Here is a 15,814-nt window from a genome sequence, read left to right as displayed (position 1 = left end):
AGATATGTCCATATATACACTGTGATTTTAGTAATAAACTTGCTGTTCCAGGCAGAGTGCATTTGGTATCACTCTACCTATGACGGGAGTCGGTGCTATACAGGAAGCATTGGCTTATGGAGCTCTTCTCCACAGCTGCTTGCTTCCTCTACCGATGGCTTCATTCACAACGCTTATGCTCTGGCATGGTGGGTAGACAACCTGCAATCTGGGCTTGCAAACCCACCATCCCAGAGCAGGAGGTCACGGGCCAGATCAGAGAGCTCTGCGGGCCACTGGTTGGGCACCCCTGGACTAGGTGGTGGATTCTGGGGCTCAGCCTGAGCTGCTGGGTTCTGCATCAATATGGTCCTGAAGGAACTTGGCGAGTTTGTAAGTTCCTTTACAGAGGAGAATAAGTCCTTGTATTGCTGGGATGTTTCTTCCTCCACCAGATCTTTAATACAGGATCTGCACATCGCCTTCTGCCATGAATCTCTAAGTGGGTTCTTGCAAGAAGGACATTTCCTCTGGCTTGGTGGATTTACATGTTTAGTTTTTCCTAACGCCTTTTCCTGCAACAACAAACAATTTTAACTAAACCTAGTGTCCCTAAAAGTACCAAACACTAGCAAATCCACCACCAAGCCAGAGAAGAGACAGAAAAACCCAAGCAGAATTAATAGCAAGGCACCCAGTCCACGCTGCAGGGTCTGAGTGAAGTAACCTCTGACCCTGCAGCTACAGGCTCCCCACAGGGAGGAACAAACAAATCCAACAAAGCCCAAATGGATCAGGAAAAGTCTCGTCTATCTTGCAAAGTAAAAACAGCAGCAAGGAAGAAACCCCACAGGTTTTTAAAATTTTCCCGGTCCCTGTGTCATCCGCAAGGGCCGGAAATGGAAGTGCCGGTCTTCCGACCCGCCCCCTGGCCTCTGTGTTCCATGCGCTTGGAACCAATAGCGCCACGCCCCGTCAGGAAGCCACATCACCGTAAATGACAACCTCGCCGGCCAGGATACACCGCTGACCGCCAGCAGCCCCTGCCCGACCACCAGAGCAATCTCCAGGGCCAAAAAAAGCAGAATCCAGGCACAGAGACACTGCACCTCTTAAAAGTGCTAACTCCCCCGAGATGGAGAGACCGGGACACCCCCCGCCTCTGAGGGTGTAGCTGGATGGTCGCTAGAGGCAAAAACAAAAGGAAAGCCTGACACTCCCCAGGCTTGGAGAGAGTGCAGCTCCCTGGTTCCAGGCACATGCTTCCGCCATGGCGGAGGAAACACAATAACTGAGGCCATGGTGGAAGAGGAGGGATTTCAAAGCTGCATGTGTTTCCTGTGAAGAAGGTGGAGCTACGCTCTCTCCAAGATTGTCCTGAAAGGCGATTTGGGAAATGAAGATCTTCCCTTCCGCTATCTCATAGACCATGCGTAGCATTCAGATGAGATAAGGCAGTACAAATAAATTCACAAATATCAGAAGTCTATTATGGACTTTTATCACCAGAACAGCATAACTACTCTTTGTATCAGTTTTGATCGATTTTGCCACTAAAGTGTAGACTCCCCTAGCATATGAGGAGTAACTGGCGTGATATTCTCCTGCAATATGTGCCCTTTTCAAAGAGAGAGTCCTGGAGCCCTGTAGGTGTATCTCCTGCAACGAAATCAAATGCGGTTTATATTTTTTGACGTAGTCAAATATCAAAGAGCGCTTAAATTTAGAGTTAATCTCCCCCCCCCCACGGGTTGGGTACCTTCCAGGGCTCCACGACTTCCACTCCTTCATTCTGCAGGGCGACAGCACAAAAGGCAAATTAAATAAATTTTAAACATACTTATGGTTGAACTAGATGGACTTGTGTCTTTTTTCAACCCGACTAACTATGTAACTTGACAGCGAGAGCACACAGGAAACAGTAACAATTATCCCAGGTTCTATTCCTCACCCTTACCTCCCTCCCCCCACCCCGCACCCAGCCTCAACTTACCAGGCACTTTATTCCCCAAACCTTAACCCAAAAAGTGGGTACAATGGATGTGAGACTTAAATAAGTCACACAGGCTCCAGCAATGTGAGGAGCAAGTGCAACCGTGAAGAAAAAAGTTCAATCAACAAAAAAAAAAGAAAACGGTCAAAGAGGGGAAGAAAACCTTTGCTCCCCTCCCTTCGTCCTGTTCCTCTACCCAGAAAATTGCAGTGAGCAGAACCGTCTGCAGATTCCTTGAGTGCTGTAGGATAGTATTGTAAAGAACGATGGCAAGATAGACTCCATTTTGTATTAGATTTTATGTGTTACATGACAACTCTTGAATTCAGATATGAGTTTAAGTTGAAACTCACATGTTTAAAGTGTTATCTATAGAAATGTTCTCGAGGTCGTTTTTACATATATATTAAGACTGTGAAGTTTGACTTAGCTCAGGCTTACGTTTGTTTTAGATAAGATAACGACATCTGTTCAAGAATACATATATTTTGTAGTAAAGATGATGTAAAATTTTGGCTCATGTCATCAGCTAATAAGTAAAATATTGACTGAAGCTATTTCTTCTGTATACATGTAACACTTCAGAAACTCCTCCTTTGTTATCTCAAGACTGCATAAAAGTACCATTTTGGCCTTGCCTAAAACCAGATAATCATAAAGTGAACGGTTGCACACCAGTCTCCTGTGTCACTTATTGATATCTCCGGGCCTGGGGGTCTACGGAAGTCTTCCTGCATTACCTGAACCTATCTGGGTGGTCCTAGAAGCTGAATTTCCCTACAACTGGGGGCTCGTCCGGGATAGAAAACAGATAAGCAAAGGTCAGCTGAAGGGTAAGTTTTTAATTTGTCTTTATTGACAAAATATTCCTTACCCCAGCTCTGATTTAATGCTTTTTTAGACCCGTAAATTAGTAGGGGATAGGATCACGCCAGAGGTTAATATTGGAGGGTTTTTGGGAAATCCACAAAGATAAGCAGTACTGCATACACATATATAGATACATTTCTTTTGGGAAGAAATATGAGAAGGTTAATGAGGAAATAGACTCCGGTGACCCCAAAATCTTTTGCTTTTTCTATCTATCGCTTAGAAACTATAAGATTATCTGTTGTGTGGGTCAGAAGGCTGCGTGGTAAAACAGTCGGCTCCCACTGTCAATATGGGTCAGAAACAAGGTAAAGAAGATCCTCCCCCTCTTCCCAACCCAGGAGAAACATGTAAAGATTTTGTAGCCAGAATTTGTGGTACTAATTATGAATTTATAGTCCCATGGGTTTCAAATTTAGCGGGCTGGACCGAAACCATGCACAGTGTAGACCCCTTTTCCCGGAATGGTAACAATGATAATTTTCATATGGATATGATTAAAGGATTGTGTTTAGGAGATAAGAGAACTTTCCCTTGGTACCCTGGGGATCCTCAATGGGATATGGATTATATGGAAAAGGGAGGGGAGAACTGGTTAAAATACGCCCCATATTGGTTTGAGAGGGAAAATAAGAAACAGAAAAAGCCCACCAAATGTCTAAGTAAGGAAGATTATGACCAGAAACATAGAGAAGAAGCTGATAGAGAGTTTTCCCTGACCCAACAGCCCCATCTCTGCCAATAGTCAGTCATCCTCCACCCGCATATGTACATGTCTATCCAAGTTTAGCAAAGGAAGATATTGATCTTCTGGCTGGACATTATGCAACCAGACAACGGCAGGTCCCTCCCGCTCCACAACCACAACAGCAGATCTCTCCCGCTCCACAACAAGATAGACAGCACCCACAGAGGAGAGAAGCGAGAGCCCAAGTCGAGGTAGCTGAACCAGAAGATCAGGGAGCTATAGGAGAGGTAGTTTCACCACCTGGCCAAGAGCAGGAGGAAGAACAGGAAAACGCTGATGGGGATAGAATATTCAGTCCCCCTAAAACAAAGAGTGGAGCTGTATATTGTAACCCTAATCTTCAAGCACCTTTCATGACCATTGGAAATGAAATATTGAAAAAGGCAATAGACATTGAGGACATTGACAGGATAGTAAAGCATTGCTCCAAACCAACCGCCTCTGCAGGAGGTACTTTAACTTACTTAAAAAAGGCCTGTAAGGGTAGAAATTACACACAGGAAGATATGCGTCTTATCATTGATGGCATCATAGGACACACCAGTTCCTGGAACACCATGTGGACGGAATTAGAGACTGAAATGATGAGAGTATTTAAAAATAAAAGTTCCCTCCCTACTGCCATAGCATGCAAACAAAAGTCAGGAGAGACTGTAGTTGAGTTCTGGAAAAGGTTTCATGAAAATTGGACAACAGAAGCTGGATTAGCTACAACTACTGATGTGGGAGCTTTGTTTATTCAAACTTATATGAATAATCTAAAACCCCAGTTCGCCTTGGTGGTCAAACAGATGATATCGGAATGGACCACACAGACGATTGACCAATTTCAGGAAACTTTAATACAGAAAGAAGCAGCAGGGTGTTTCGATGTAATAAAAGAGAAAGCAGTGAGTACCCATTATCAGGGTGGAGTGCAAGCCCAGCCTCCCCAAGTTGATGGTGGACAATGGGACAGTGGAAATAGAGATAGAGGCAGAGGAAGAGGAAAAATAAGAGGGAAAGGGCATGGTTTTTCCAAACCCCCCCAGCAGTCACGCACATGTTGTTTTAACTGTGGACAGGAGGGGCACTGGAGAAATCAATGTCCTTATGAATGGAATGACCCGAATACTCAAGATCAAGATCAAATGCATACACAGGGACCCCAATCTAGCCAACAGAATCAAGTTGCCCCAAAACAACAGGGTCCCCGATTCCCTATACAGTGGAATCAACAACAACTCAAATGAAGCTGCCCAGAAGGTAGTATCCCAGCATTTCCCTTGATCTCACACTCTTACAATGAGCAACCAATTGTGACCTTATATGTTAAATATAGGCCTGTTCCGTTTTTAACCGATTCAGGAGCGACTCGGAGCACCCTCAGTGAGGACTACTACAGAGGTGAGACCAAAATTGCTGAACCTTCTATGGGAATTAATGGGATACTTACCAAAACATACAAAACACCGCCTTTACCAGTAAGTAATGTTGAAGGGGAAGGTGCAACAGTCTTGCATCATTGTTTCAGGATTATACCAAAATGTCCCGTGAACCTCTTGGGAAGAGATTTGATGGGAAGATTGGGTATAACACTGAAAATGACCACTGAAGGAGGGGTCTTCGTACACTCCAAGGTAATACCAATATATTACACTGAGGATAGTGATCTCCCTCCACCAGATGATCCGGTATGGTCTAAAAGCTCCTTGGATGTAGGTCTTATTTCTTGTACCCCATACAAGGCAGCTTTAAAATCATGGGCACAGCCGGTTTATCACAAACTATACCCCATTTCAAAAGAAAAAGAGGAAGGAGTTGCTCCAATGGTAGAAAGGTTCCTGCAGCAAGGAATTCTTAGAGATACTCTCACCCTACAACACCCCCATTAACCCAGTAAAGAAGCCGGATGGCTTTTACAGGTTTGTACAAGACCTCAGAGCTATAAACAACCTAGTGATACCCATTGCTCCCATAGTGCCTGACGTGCCATCACTCCTAACCTCCATACCATCCGATGCAGAGTATTTTTCGGTCATTGACCTTTGTAATGCATTTTTTTCAGTTTCTGTTGACAAAGAGACACAACCTATCTTTTCATTCAATTTCAGAAATAGGCAAATGACGTGGTGTCGAATGCCAATGGGATATGTAGACTCCCCTGTAGTATATACAGTGGCCCTCCAAGCAACCCTGCGGTCCTGGGCACCCCACCATGGTTCCGTCCTACTTCAATATGTTGATGATTTGTTGTGTAGTCCAAGCCAGAAAGCATGTAAAAATGATGGTTTAGATCTGTTACATTGGTTAGCAGACAATGGTCACAAGGTTTCTAAGAAAAAGCTACAATGGTGTCAGGAAACTGTTGAATACCTTGGTTTTGTACTCTCCAAAGGAGAAAGGAAAATCAGTCACAAGAGAGCTGAGGCTCTTGTGGGTCTGCCCCGCCCACTTACTAAGAAGGACATGCTATCCTTTCTTGGTATGATTGGTTACTGCCGCCAATGGATACCTGATTGTTCCTACTATGATAATCTCCTGAGGCAAGCCACAGGTACTGACATGCCAGATTGTGTGAAATGGAATGATGAAATGTACAATGCTTTTGTGTATCTTAAAACTGCAATGGTCACAGCTCCTGGACTTGGACTACCTGAATATGGGAAAATGTTTCACTTGTTTGCAAGGGACAATTGTAAAACTTTGGCGGGGGTCCTGGCCCAGGAGCATGGGGGCAAACTCCGCCCTATTGCGTTTTTTTCAAAGGTTGTGCCTATGCCGGTACAGGGCATGCCCGCATGTCTCAGAGCTCTTGCGTCGTGTGCCATGGTTGTGGAATTGGCTACATCATTCACTCTAGGACATGCCACCACACTGCATACCACTCACAATGTATCCATTCTACTAAAAAACATCCATACCCAGCACATGTCAGCCCAGAGGCTGAGCGGTTATGAAGTCATTTTACTTTCTAACCCAAAACTTGAGATAAAATATGCCTCTCCCACTTCTGGCCCAGTTCCAATCCTGAATGCCTTGCTAGGCTTGAAAGGTGAAGAAGATGAGGTAGTGCCTCAACATGAATGCATGGACCTCATCCACCAAGACACATCCCGAGACCAGACATGTCTTCCACTGCTCTCCTTGGAGCACAGAATGTCTTCGTGGATGGGTCTTGTTCAAGACCAAATGATAATACATACCATGCAGGGTATGCTGTTGTTCAGCTGCCTGATAAAATACTGGAAGCAAACCCTGTCCCATTCCAATCAGCACAAGCTGCAGAACTTATAGCTCTTACTAGAGCTTGTCAGCTTTTTGAAGGGCAGGATGTCAACATTTACACAGACTCCAAGTACGCTTACGGCGTTGCACACGATTTTGGAGTTATATGGAAGAGGCGGGGCTACATAGCAGCAGATGGTAAATCCATCTCACACTCCACGCTTGTCACAAGTTTGCTAGAAGCTATACAATTGCCAAGGTCCATAGCTATATTACACTGTAGGGCACATACAGGGCAACAGGATGACATAGCCAAAGGCAACGCCTTAGCTGACAAAGCAGCAAGAGAAGCAGCATTCACACAGCCTGCAAACACACAAATGCCATTACTCTCACCAGAAATTCCTCTTTTGGATCAAACATTGCGTGATCTCCAAGCATATGCCACAGACCAAGACATCCAGCAATGGAACTCAATAGGTGTGCAGACAAGCCCAGAAACTGACCTTGTCTGCCAAGAGGGGAGACCATGTATCCCTGTAGCCAGCGCACCCATTTTTATTTCACAATACCATGGGATAGGTCACAGAGGGTGGAAAGTCACATGTGAACTTTTGGATAAGGATTTTTACATTCCAGGTCTTCCCTCTCTTGTAAAGGCATATGTTTCCAGATGCATCACATGCATTCGGAATAACCCTAGGAACCCTCACAAAGTAAAACATGAACATCTGATATATCCATCTACACCATTCACTCACCTGCAGATAGATTTTACACACATGCCCAAACTAGGTAAAAGACAAGAATACTTGCTCGTAATTTTGGATGTATTTTCAAGATGGTTAGAGATATTTGTAACTACAAAGGAAGATGCACAAACAGTAGTGAGGATTCTGATACAAGAAATTATTCCAAGGTGGGGTTGCCCACTACAGATCAACTCTGACAATGGTCCTGCATTTGTGGCCAAAGTTTGTCAAGACCTGGTAAAAACACTGAAAATAGAATGGAAGTTTCATATTCTTTATCACCCCCAGAGTTCAGGTATAGTGGAAAGGATGAACAGAACCATTAAGGATAAGATCAGGAAGGCCACTGGAGGTACGTATGCAAATTGGAAGAAGGTCCTCCCAGCTGTACTAGCCGAGATAAGAATGACACCCTCTAAAAAGACAGGATACTCTCCTTTTGAAGTCTTAATGGGTAGGCCATTCCCCACCCCATGGGCCAGACAGCCACTTATGTTAGAAAGAGGGGACCTAGATCTTATTCAGGAAGAATATGTAAAAAAACTTATTTAAACTTTGGATCAAGTTGAAAGGAACGTTGCTCGCACCTCTTCTTCTTCTTCACAGGAACCTACACACCCTTTTCAGGTGGGTGACACCGTGGTGGTCCAGCAATTGAAACGCACCAAGAAACAGGAGTATCCCTTTGGACCCCCAACCACAGTGATCGCAGTTACCCGCACAGCTATTCTGGTAGAGGGACAACAGGCCTGGATTCATGCAAGTCATGTAAAGAAGGTCAACCAGGACCCTAAGAAGCAAGGCAAAGACAAAGATAAAGCACAGAGAAGTGAAGCAGATAGTCAAGACTCTGAACAAGATGACTTTGCTTATTTCACCACTGACTTCTGGGAAGGCCTTGTGCCTCTTATGTTGTGCTGCCCTGATTGTGTTCCTGCCAACTTTGCTGATAACTAACTGTATTTATCATCCTGAAGATTTGGGACTCATAAAGAGTATTTGTGGAGCCTCTAACACTCTACAACAGAATAATATGAATAATACACATGACAGACACAAGAGAAATGAATACTCAGAAAGTTTTACCGATAAAATGTTATTATTGAAGTTTAAATATAGCTATGCCCAGAAGTCTGGATTTGAAAAATGTTGGATATGTAGTAAACTCCATCCTAGCACTGCTAGGATCCCCTTAAATGGCAGTACCTCTAAACTTCACCCCTCTCCTTAATGGCACTCCTCCTGTCGTTCTTACAAATGTCACAAGAACGCTTTCAAATAATACCCTTACTTTCCAAATTATTGGTAGAAGTCATTTCCCAGACTGGTGTTTTAGGTTGGGAAACTCCACAAACGGAGCTGAAGTTTGCCAACAAGCTAAAATTAACTTTTCAATGACATCAATTGAAAGTCCTTCCTTTCTTTCACACTTCAGAACCTGCCCTAAACACCACTCTGATAAACTTTCTTAGCTCCAGTTCCAGTTGCACAGTAGGACAATTATTGTCGAGTTTAACCTTTTCCAGTCTTTCTGATGAAATGATGACAATATTCAACAAACGATCTTTAGCTCTAGGAAACAGTATATTTGTTGTGAAAAAATCTGTCACCCTTGGATCCCCACTGAACCCCAAGGATGGTGTTATCTCGCAGCCCTAGTCCCCATCATGGGCGTAGTAGGAGATAGCAAGGGAAGACACCTCCTTGAAGCTAGCATGCATCCTAGGTACCCCCTCAAACACCGCAATAAAAGGGAGTTATTTCTTGAAAAAGATATGGCATGGGCTTGGTTCCCCTCATGGACTGGGTGGGGAATAGACTTCATGAAAAGGTTGAATAAGTACACTGGAATCATTGATGAAGTAATGGAAAAGAATTCTGAGGATATTACTAATTTAAATATAGAAACTAGGGCAATTAGAAAACAATTAGAACTACACGAGTTAGCCATAGAAAGCATGAGTACTGCTTTAACAGGGATATGTGAAAACACAGAAGATTATGAGTGTTGTACCTGGTTTCATAACACAAGTATTGAGGTACCGGATTACTACGATATAATCGCAAAACACCGGAAAGAAGTAAGCAAATTACAAGATGAAGCTAGAAACATTGCTAAGACATGGGATCCTTTTGCAAACCTAAGTTCTGGAATAGGAATACTTACATGGTTAAAAAGTGCTGCCATAACTATAACTATGATTATTCTTTTTGTTTTGTTCCTATATGCCTGTTATAAGCTTATAATGTGCATAATTGTTAAGGCATCCCGAACCCCTGATCCTGCTGCTGCAAATAGAGTTTATCTTAGTATGTATTATGATAGAAGAAAGATTACATAACTGTGAAAGGTAGTGAGTCATATAAATGTCTCAAAGAGGGGAACTGTAAAGAACGATAGCAAGATAGACTCCATTTTGTATTAGATTTTATGTGTTACATGACAACTCTTGAATTCAGATATGAGTTTAAGTTGAAACTCACATGTTTAAAGTGTTATCTATAGAAATGTTCTCGAGGTCGTTTTTACATATATATTAAGACTGTGAAGTTTGACTTAGCTCAGGCTTACGTTTGTTTTAGATAAGATAACGACATCTGTTCAAGAATACATATATTTTGTAGTAAAGATGATGTAAAATTTTGGCTCATGTCATCAGCTAATAAGTAAAATATTGACTGAAGCTATTTCTTCTGTATACGTGTAACACTTCAGAAACTCCTCCTTTGTTATCTCAAGACTGCATAAAAGTACCATTTTGGCCTTGCCTAAAACCAGATAATCATAAAGTGAACGGTTGCACACCAGTCTCCTGTGTCACTTATTGATATCTCCGGGCCTGGGGGTCTACGGAAGTCTTCCTGCATTACCTGAACCTATCTGGGTGGTCCTAGAAGCTGAATTTCCCTACAAGTATGAGCAACTAAACAGAAAAAAAAACAGTCTCAATCCATCCATAAAGCAGCATAATTTAGCCCCCCAGGCTGCCAGGTAAGTAAGGCCACACAGTATGTCACTAGTCAGTACATCCTGCGATCAGGGAAATAAATCAAGGAGAAAGGGGGCGGTAAAGATGCGGCCAAGCAATACACAGACCTCCTCCCAGGACCCCTGCCATAGATGTATGATGAGCTACGGGGGCCTCAGGGATATCCCTCCTCGTGGTTGCCCCCTAGCATCTAGCCATTCAGAAGCCTCCATGGGCGTGGTAAAAAAATACTTTGCCATTGTCCACAATGCACAGTTTCGCTGGGTATAGCATACTATAGATCAAGTTCAGTTCTCTAAACCATTTCTTTATCTGGTAAAGGGAAGCTCTCCCACATAAAAAGATGAGAAAGGCCTGTAATTGTCATCATAGGTATACCTCAACTATGAGAGACAAAATATGGAAACAAATCCAGACAATCATATTGTCTGATTTTTGAAAGAATTTCTTTTCAAATTATGGTGGAAAATAAGTATTTGGTCACCTATAAACAAGCAAGATTTCTGGCTCTCACAGACCTGTATCTTCTTCTTTAAGAGGCTCATCTGTCCTCCACTTGTTACCTGTATTAATGGCACTTGTTTGAAATTGTTATCAGTATAAAAGATACCTGTCCCCAACCTCAAATAGTCACACTCCGAAACTCCACTATGGTGAAGCCCAAAGAGCTGTCGAAGGACACCAGAAACAAAATGTAGACCTGCACCAGGCTGGGAAGACTGAATCAATGCAATAGGCAAGCAGCTTGGTGTGAAGAAATCAACTGTGGGAGCAATAATTAGAAAATGGAAGACATACAAGATCACTGATAATCTCCCTCGATCTGGGGCTCCATGCAAGATCTTACCCCATGGGGTCAAAATGATCACAAGAACATTGAGCAAAAATCCCAGAACCACACAGGGGGACCTAGTGAATGACCTGCAGAGAGCTGGGACCAACGTAATAAAGGCTACCATCGGTAACACACTATGCCACCAGGGACTCGGATCCTGCAGTGCCAGATGTGTCCCCCTGCTTAAGCCAGTACATGTCCGTGCCTATCTGGGGTTTGCTAGAGAGCATTTGGATGATCCAAAAGAGGATTGGGAGAATGTCATATGGTCAGATGAAACCAAAGTAGAACTGTTTGGTAGAAACACAACTCATCGTGTTTGGAGAAGAGAGAATGCTGAGTTGCAACCAAAGAACACCATACCTACTGTGAAGCATGGGGGTGGCAACATGTTTTGGGGCTGTTTTTTCTGAAAAGGGAACAGGATGACTGATCTGTGTACATGAAAGAATGAATTGGGCCATGTATGGTGAGATTTTGAGAGCAAACCTCCTCCCATCAGCAAGGGCATTGAAGATGAAACGTAGCTGGGTCATTCAGCATGACAATGATCCCAAACACACCGCCCAAGCAACGAAGGAGTGGCTTCGTAAGAAGCATTTCAAGGTCCTGGAGTGGCCTAGCTAGTCTCCAGATCTCAACCCCATAGAAAACCTTTGGAGGGAGTTGAAAGTCCGTGTTGCCCAGCGACAGCCCCAAAACATCACTGCCCTAGAGGAGATCTGCATGGAGGAATGGGCCAACATACCAGCAACAGTGTGTGACAACCTTGTGAAGACTTACAGAAAACGTTTGACCTCTGTCATTGCCAACAAAGGATATATAACAAAGTATTGAGATTAACTTTTGATATTGACCAAATACTTATTTTCCACCATAATGTGCAAATAAATTCTTTGAAAAATCAGACAATGTGATTGTCTGGATTTGTTTCCACATTTTGTCTCTCATAGTTGAGGTATACCTATGATGACAATTGCAGGCCTCTCATCTTTTTAAGTGGGAGAACTTGCACAATTGGTGGCTGACTAAATACTTTTTTTTTTCTGTAAATAGATATCCGGTAATTATTGAATTTCAGTTCAGGCCCTGTCCTGGCCCCTTTCAGGATATTCTCTCTGTCTCCGAAGTACAGGATCTTTGCTATTATGGGTCTGGGGATTGCTCCCTTCGGTGGGGCTCTACCTGGGACTCGGTGTGCCCTTTCTATGGCAAACATCAGTGAAAGTACCATGCACCTTCAGACACTCCTCCAAGAACTCCTCAGGATGATTGCCTTCCACCCCTTCAGGGAAACCCACCAGTCTTATGTTGTTTCTTCTAATGCGGTCTTCCATGTCAGCCATTTTTATAGGGTGCTCACAGAGGTTTTTTTTAATCACTTGGACATCTGTGCTCATAGGTCTGACAGTGTCCTTCAAAGTAGCAATGCGGTGGTCAGTAGCTTGTGCCTTTTCTCTAAGCTTCTGCATATCATGTTTCATAAATGGGCAGCACAGTGGTGTAGTGGTTAGCACTCTCACCTAGCAGTAAAAAGGGTTGCTGGTTCGAATCCCAACCACGACACTACCTGCCTGGAGTTTGCATGTTCTCCCTGTGCCTGCGTGGGTTTCCTCTGCGTACTCCGGTTTCCTCCCACACCCCAAAGACATGCAGGTAGGTTAATTGGCTTCTGTCCAAAATTGTCCCTAGTATATGAATGGCGACCTTGGATTGTGGGCTCCTTGAGGTGTCTTTATTCAACCTTGTAACTGTGTAACTATAAATGAGAATTCTACCTTCAGTTCCCCAAAATGATCTGCTAACTTGTTTTGGCACCCCTGTATGGCTGCAATGATTTGTGTGAGGTATGGCTCCTTATCCTCATCCAGGAGTATGAGGATAAAAAGCCCTGCCAACTGTAAACATAAGGTCACCCCCCGTCCAAGGATCTTCCCCCTGCGCTTAGTGCGATCTCTCTACACTCTGGGACTAGCAGGCACCGGTCTTACTGTGTCCTCATGCCTCTGTAGTGGTGGCCATTCCCCCTCCTCCAGTGCTGCGGCGCCATCTTGAGATCCCCAGGCAAAATGGGCTAGCCGCTCTCCCGGAGTTTTTGGCAAGGGTGGCCCGTATTTCACCATCCCCGGAGGATCCCCTGGGGATCAGCCTCTCATGCCCCAGCAGTCCAGGCCAAAATTCGAGCATTTAGCTCACAGGATCTGGAATCTGCAGAGAGAGCTCTGTCCCCTGCGTCCTCACATGCTGCGCACCGACTCCGCCTCCACTCCCAAATGGTACTGTTTAACATTTTGTTCTCCTATTATCTTTATAGGCAATTGCAGAATGTAAAAATGTGCTTCAATTTTGACAGTGTTTATTCATATTTTTGTATTATGACACTTCTTACCTGTCCAGTGGGCTGCCAATAGTGTAAGTAAGGAGGGGCTGGCCAAAGTGACACACATTATGTATGCATTCAGCTCTCAATGAAGCAGAGAGGGTTATGGGTTACCTGTCCAAAACATATCCCCATAAAATTTTTACAATGGGCCATCAGAGGGTGTGAGGAATCTGATAAGTATACCTTATACTTTTGTCTTTAAATACTCCTTAAAATAAATGTTATACTGAGGTTGGCCAAGAATGTTTGTGTCTAATCTGCTTGCAATATTATGTGCAAATCTCCTTTTTTTTTTCTTTGACTCCACAGTTTCCTTCAAACCCACAGGAATGACAGACTGTGGCATCCCAGTTTGCCCAGCGGTGGGACTTTCATAACTGCGGAGGGCCAAGAGATGGGAAACATGTCCACATCATCCCACCCACAACGCGGGGTCATACTATAACTATAAGGGATTTAATAGTATTGTGGTGTCGGTGACATACGACTTTTTGTATGTGAACGTAGGGAAGAATGGCTGGATGTTGGATGGTGGAGTCATCACCCAGACGGAGTTCTACAGACGGCTCCAGAATGGTGGCTTGCTCTTGCCATTTCCGGACGACAATGTGGGTGGTCTTCCATTTGTATTCATCGCTGATGAAGCATTTGGGCTTGGTGAACATCTGGTTTTTAACTACCAGCTGGCCAGAGCCAGAAGAGTGTTGGTGAATGCTTTCGGAATAATGACCAGCTGGTTCCACCTATTTTTGACACCAATCCACATGGCGGAATATAAACTCAACCATATTGTGCTTGCCTGCTGCGTTCTGCACAATTATCTACAAAAAAATGCTACAAACTATATGGTCTCAGTTGGGCCTGAGGCCAGATTACCAACTAGTAATTTGAGGGCACTTCAAGCTGGCCATCCTGGCTTGCCCCCCCCCCCCCCCCCCCCAAAGTACCTGCGAAGTGAGATAAAATTATCTTCAGTACTTTCAGCCAATGTGTGAAGCATTTTTACAATACATTTTATTATAAACTGAACTAATATTTAATTTGATTTACTGCTTTTGTTTCTTTTAGCTGTCTCCTAGGTTCTCCAATGGGCTTTTCTTTTTGGCCATTTACTTCAGTGCAAGTGTAATTTCATTGATACATGAGGTGACAATCTCTTCTTCAGCTAACGATTAGGTTGTGGGTCTGCTACACACACACACACATTGTTTTTGTTGTTAATGTATGTAATGCATTAATGATAAAAATAATCATCCTTTTCAGCACCATGAATACATTTATTTGAGTCCCTAAAATGGCCTGTTTGGGTCAAATTTTAGAGCACTGTGGGGGTGTAATGGAAATTTGTAGGTTCTGTATATAATTGTATTCTATTTTATATGTATTGCACGATGCCCTCACTGTGCACACGGCACTAATAATGTTTTCAGTACATGTTTTGCATTCTTTCAAGTCCTGATTAGAATTAGCCTGCCTATGTAACGCCCCTTGTTACCATAAACGTACAATTGTAATATTAATGTGATACCTACGTAATCATTTGTATAAAAGCCTTCAAATGCGTCATAATAAAGGACAACGGTTATTTGGAAAGATGCTGAGCGTATCTTTTGTGTCTGTTCCCTACTGCAGTAGTTATTAATTTGGAACCACTAATCAATATGAGGATAGGAGTTGCCTATCATCAAATATCCATTTCAGGGGTTATTTAGTAAGGCCAAACTCACTTTGCACTGCAAGTGCACTTGAAACTGCACTGAAAGTGCTCTTGTAGTGAAAAGTGGATTTGCCTTTAGTAAATAACCCCCATTGCTACTGCAAACACCAACTTACTCCAAAAACTGTTATTGAGCATTGAAAGAAGAAGCCACACATTGTTGAGTAGAAAACATTTTACTCTGCGCACATTCAGATGTGTGTTAGAAAAGGGTTGTTGAACAAACCAATATCTTTGGTGTATAACATTTTTATGTTTTGAAATATCATTTTTTGAATAAACAGATGTTTATAACCATAACATACACAACTCAGGAACTTACTAGTTCAACTTTGAAAAA

Source organism: Lithobates pipiens, unplaced genomic scaffold, assembly GCF_037356315.1.
Source record: "Lithobates pipiens isolate NorthernLeopardFrog02 unplaced genomic scaffold, aLitPip1_a1.2 Scaffold_23, whole genome shotgun sequence".
NCBI lineage: Eukaryota > Metazoa > Chordata > Amphibia > Anura > Ranidae > Lithobates > Lithobates pipiens.
Note: the sequence above shows the minus strand (reverse complement) of the source record.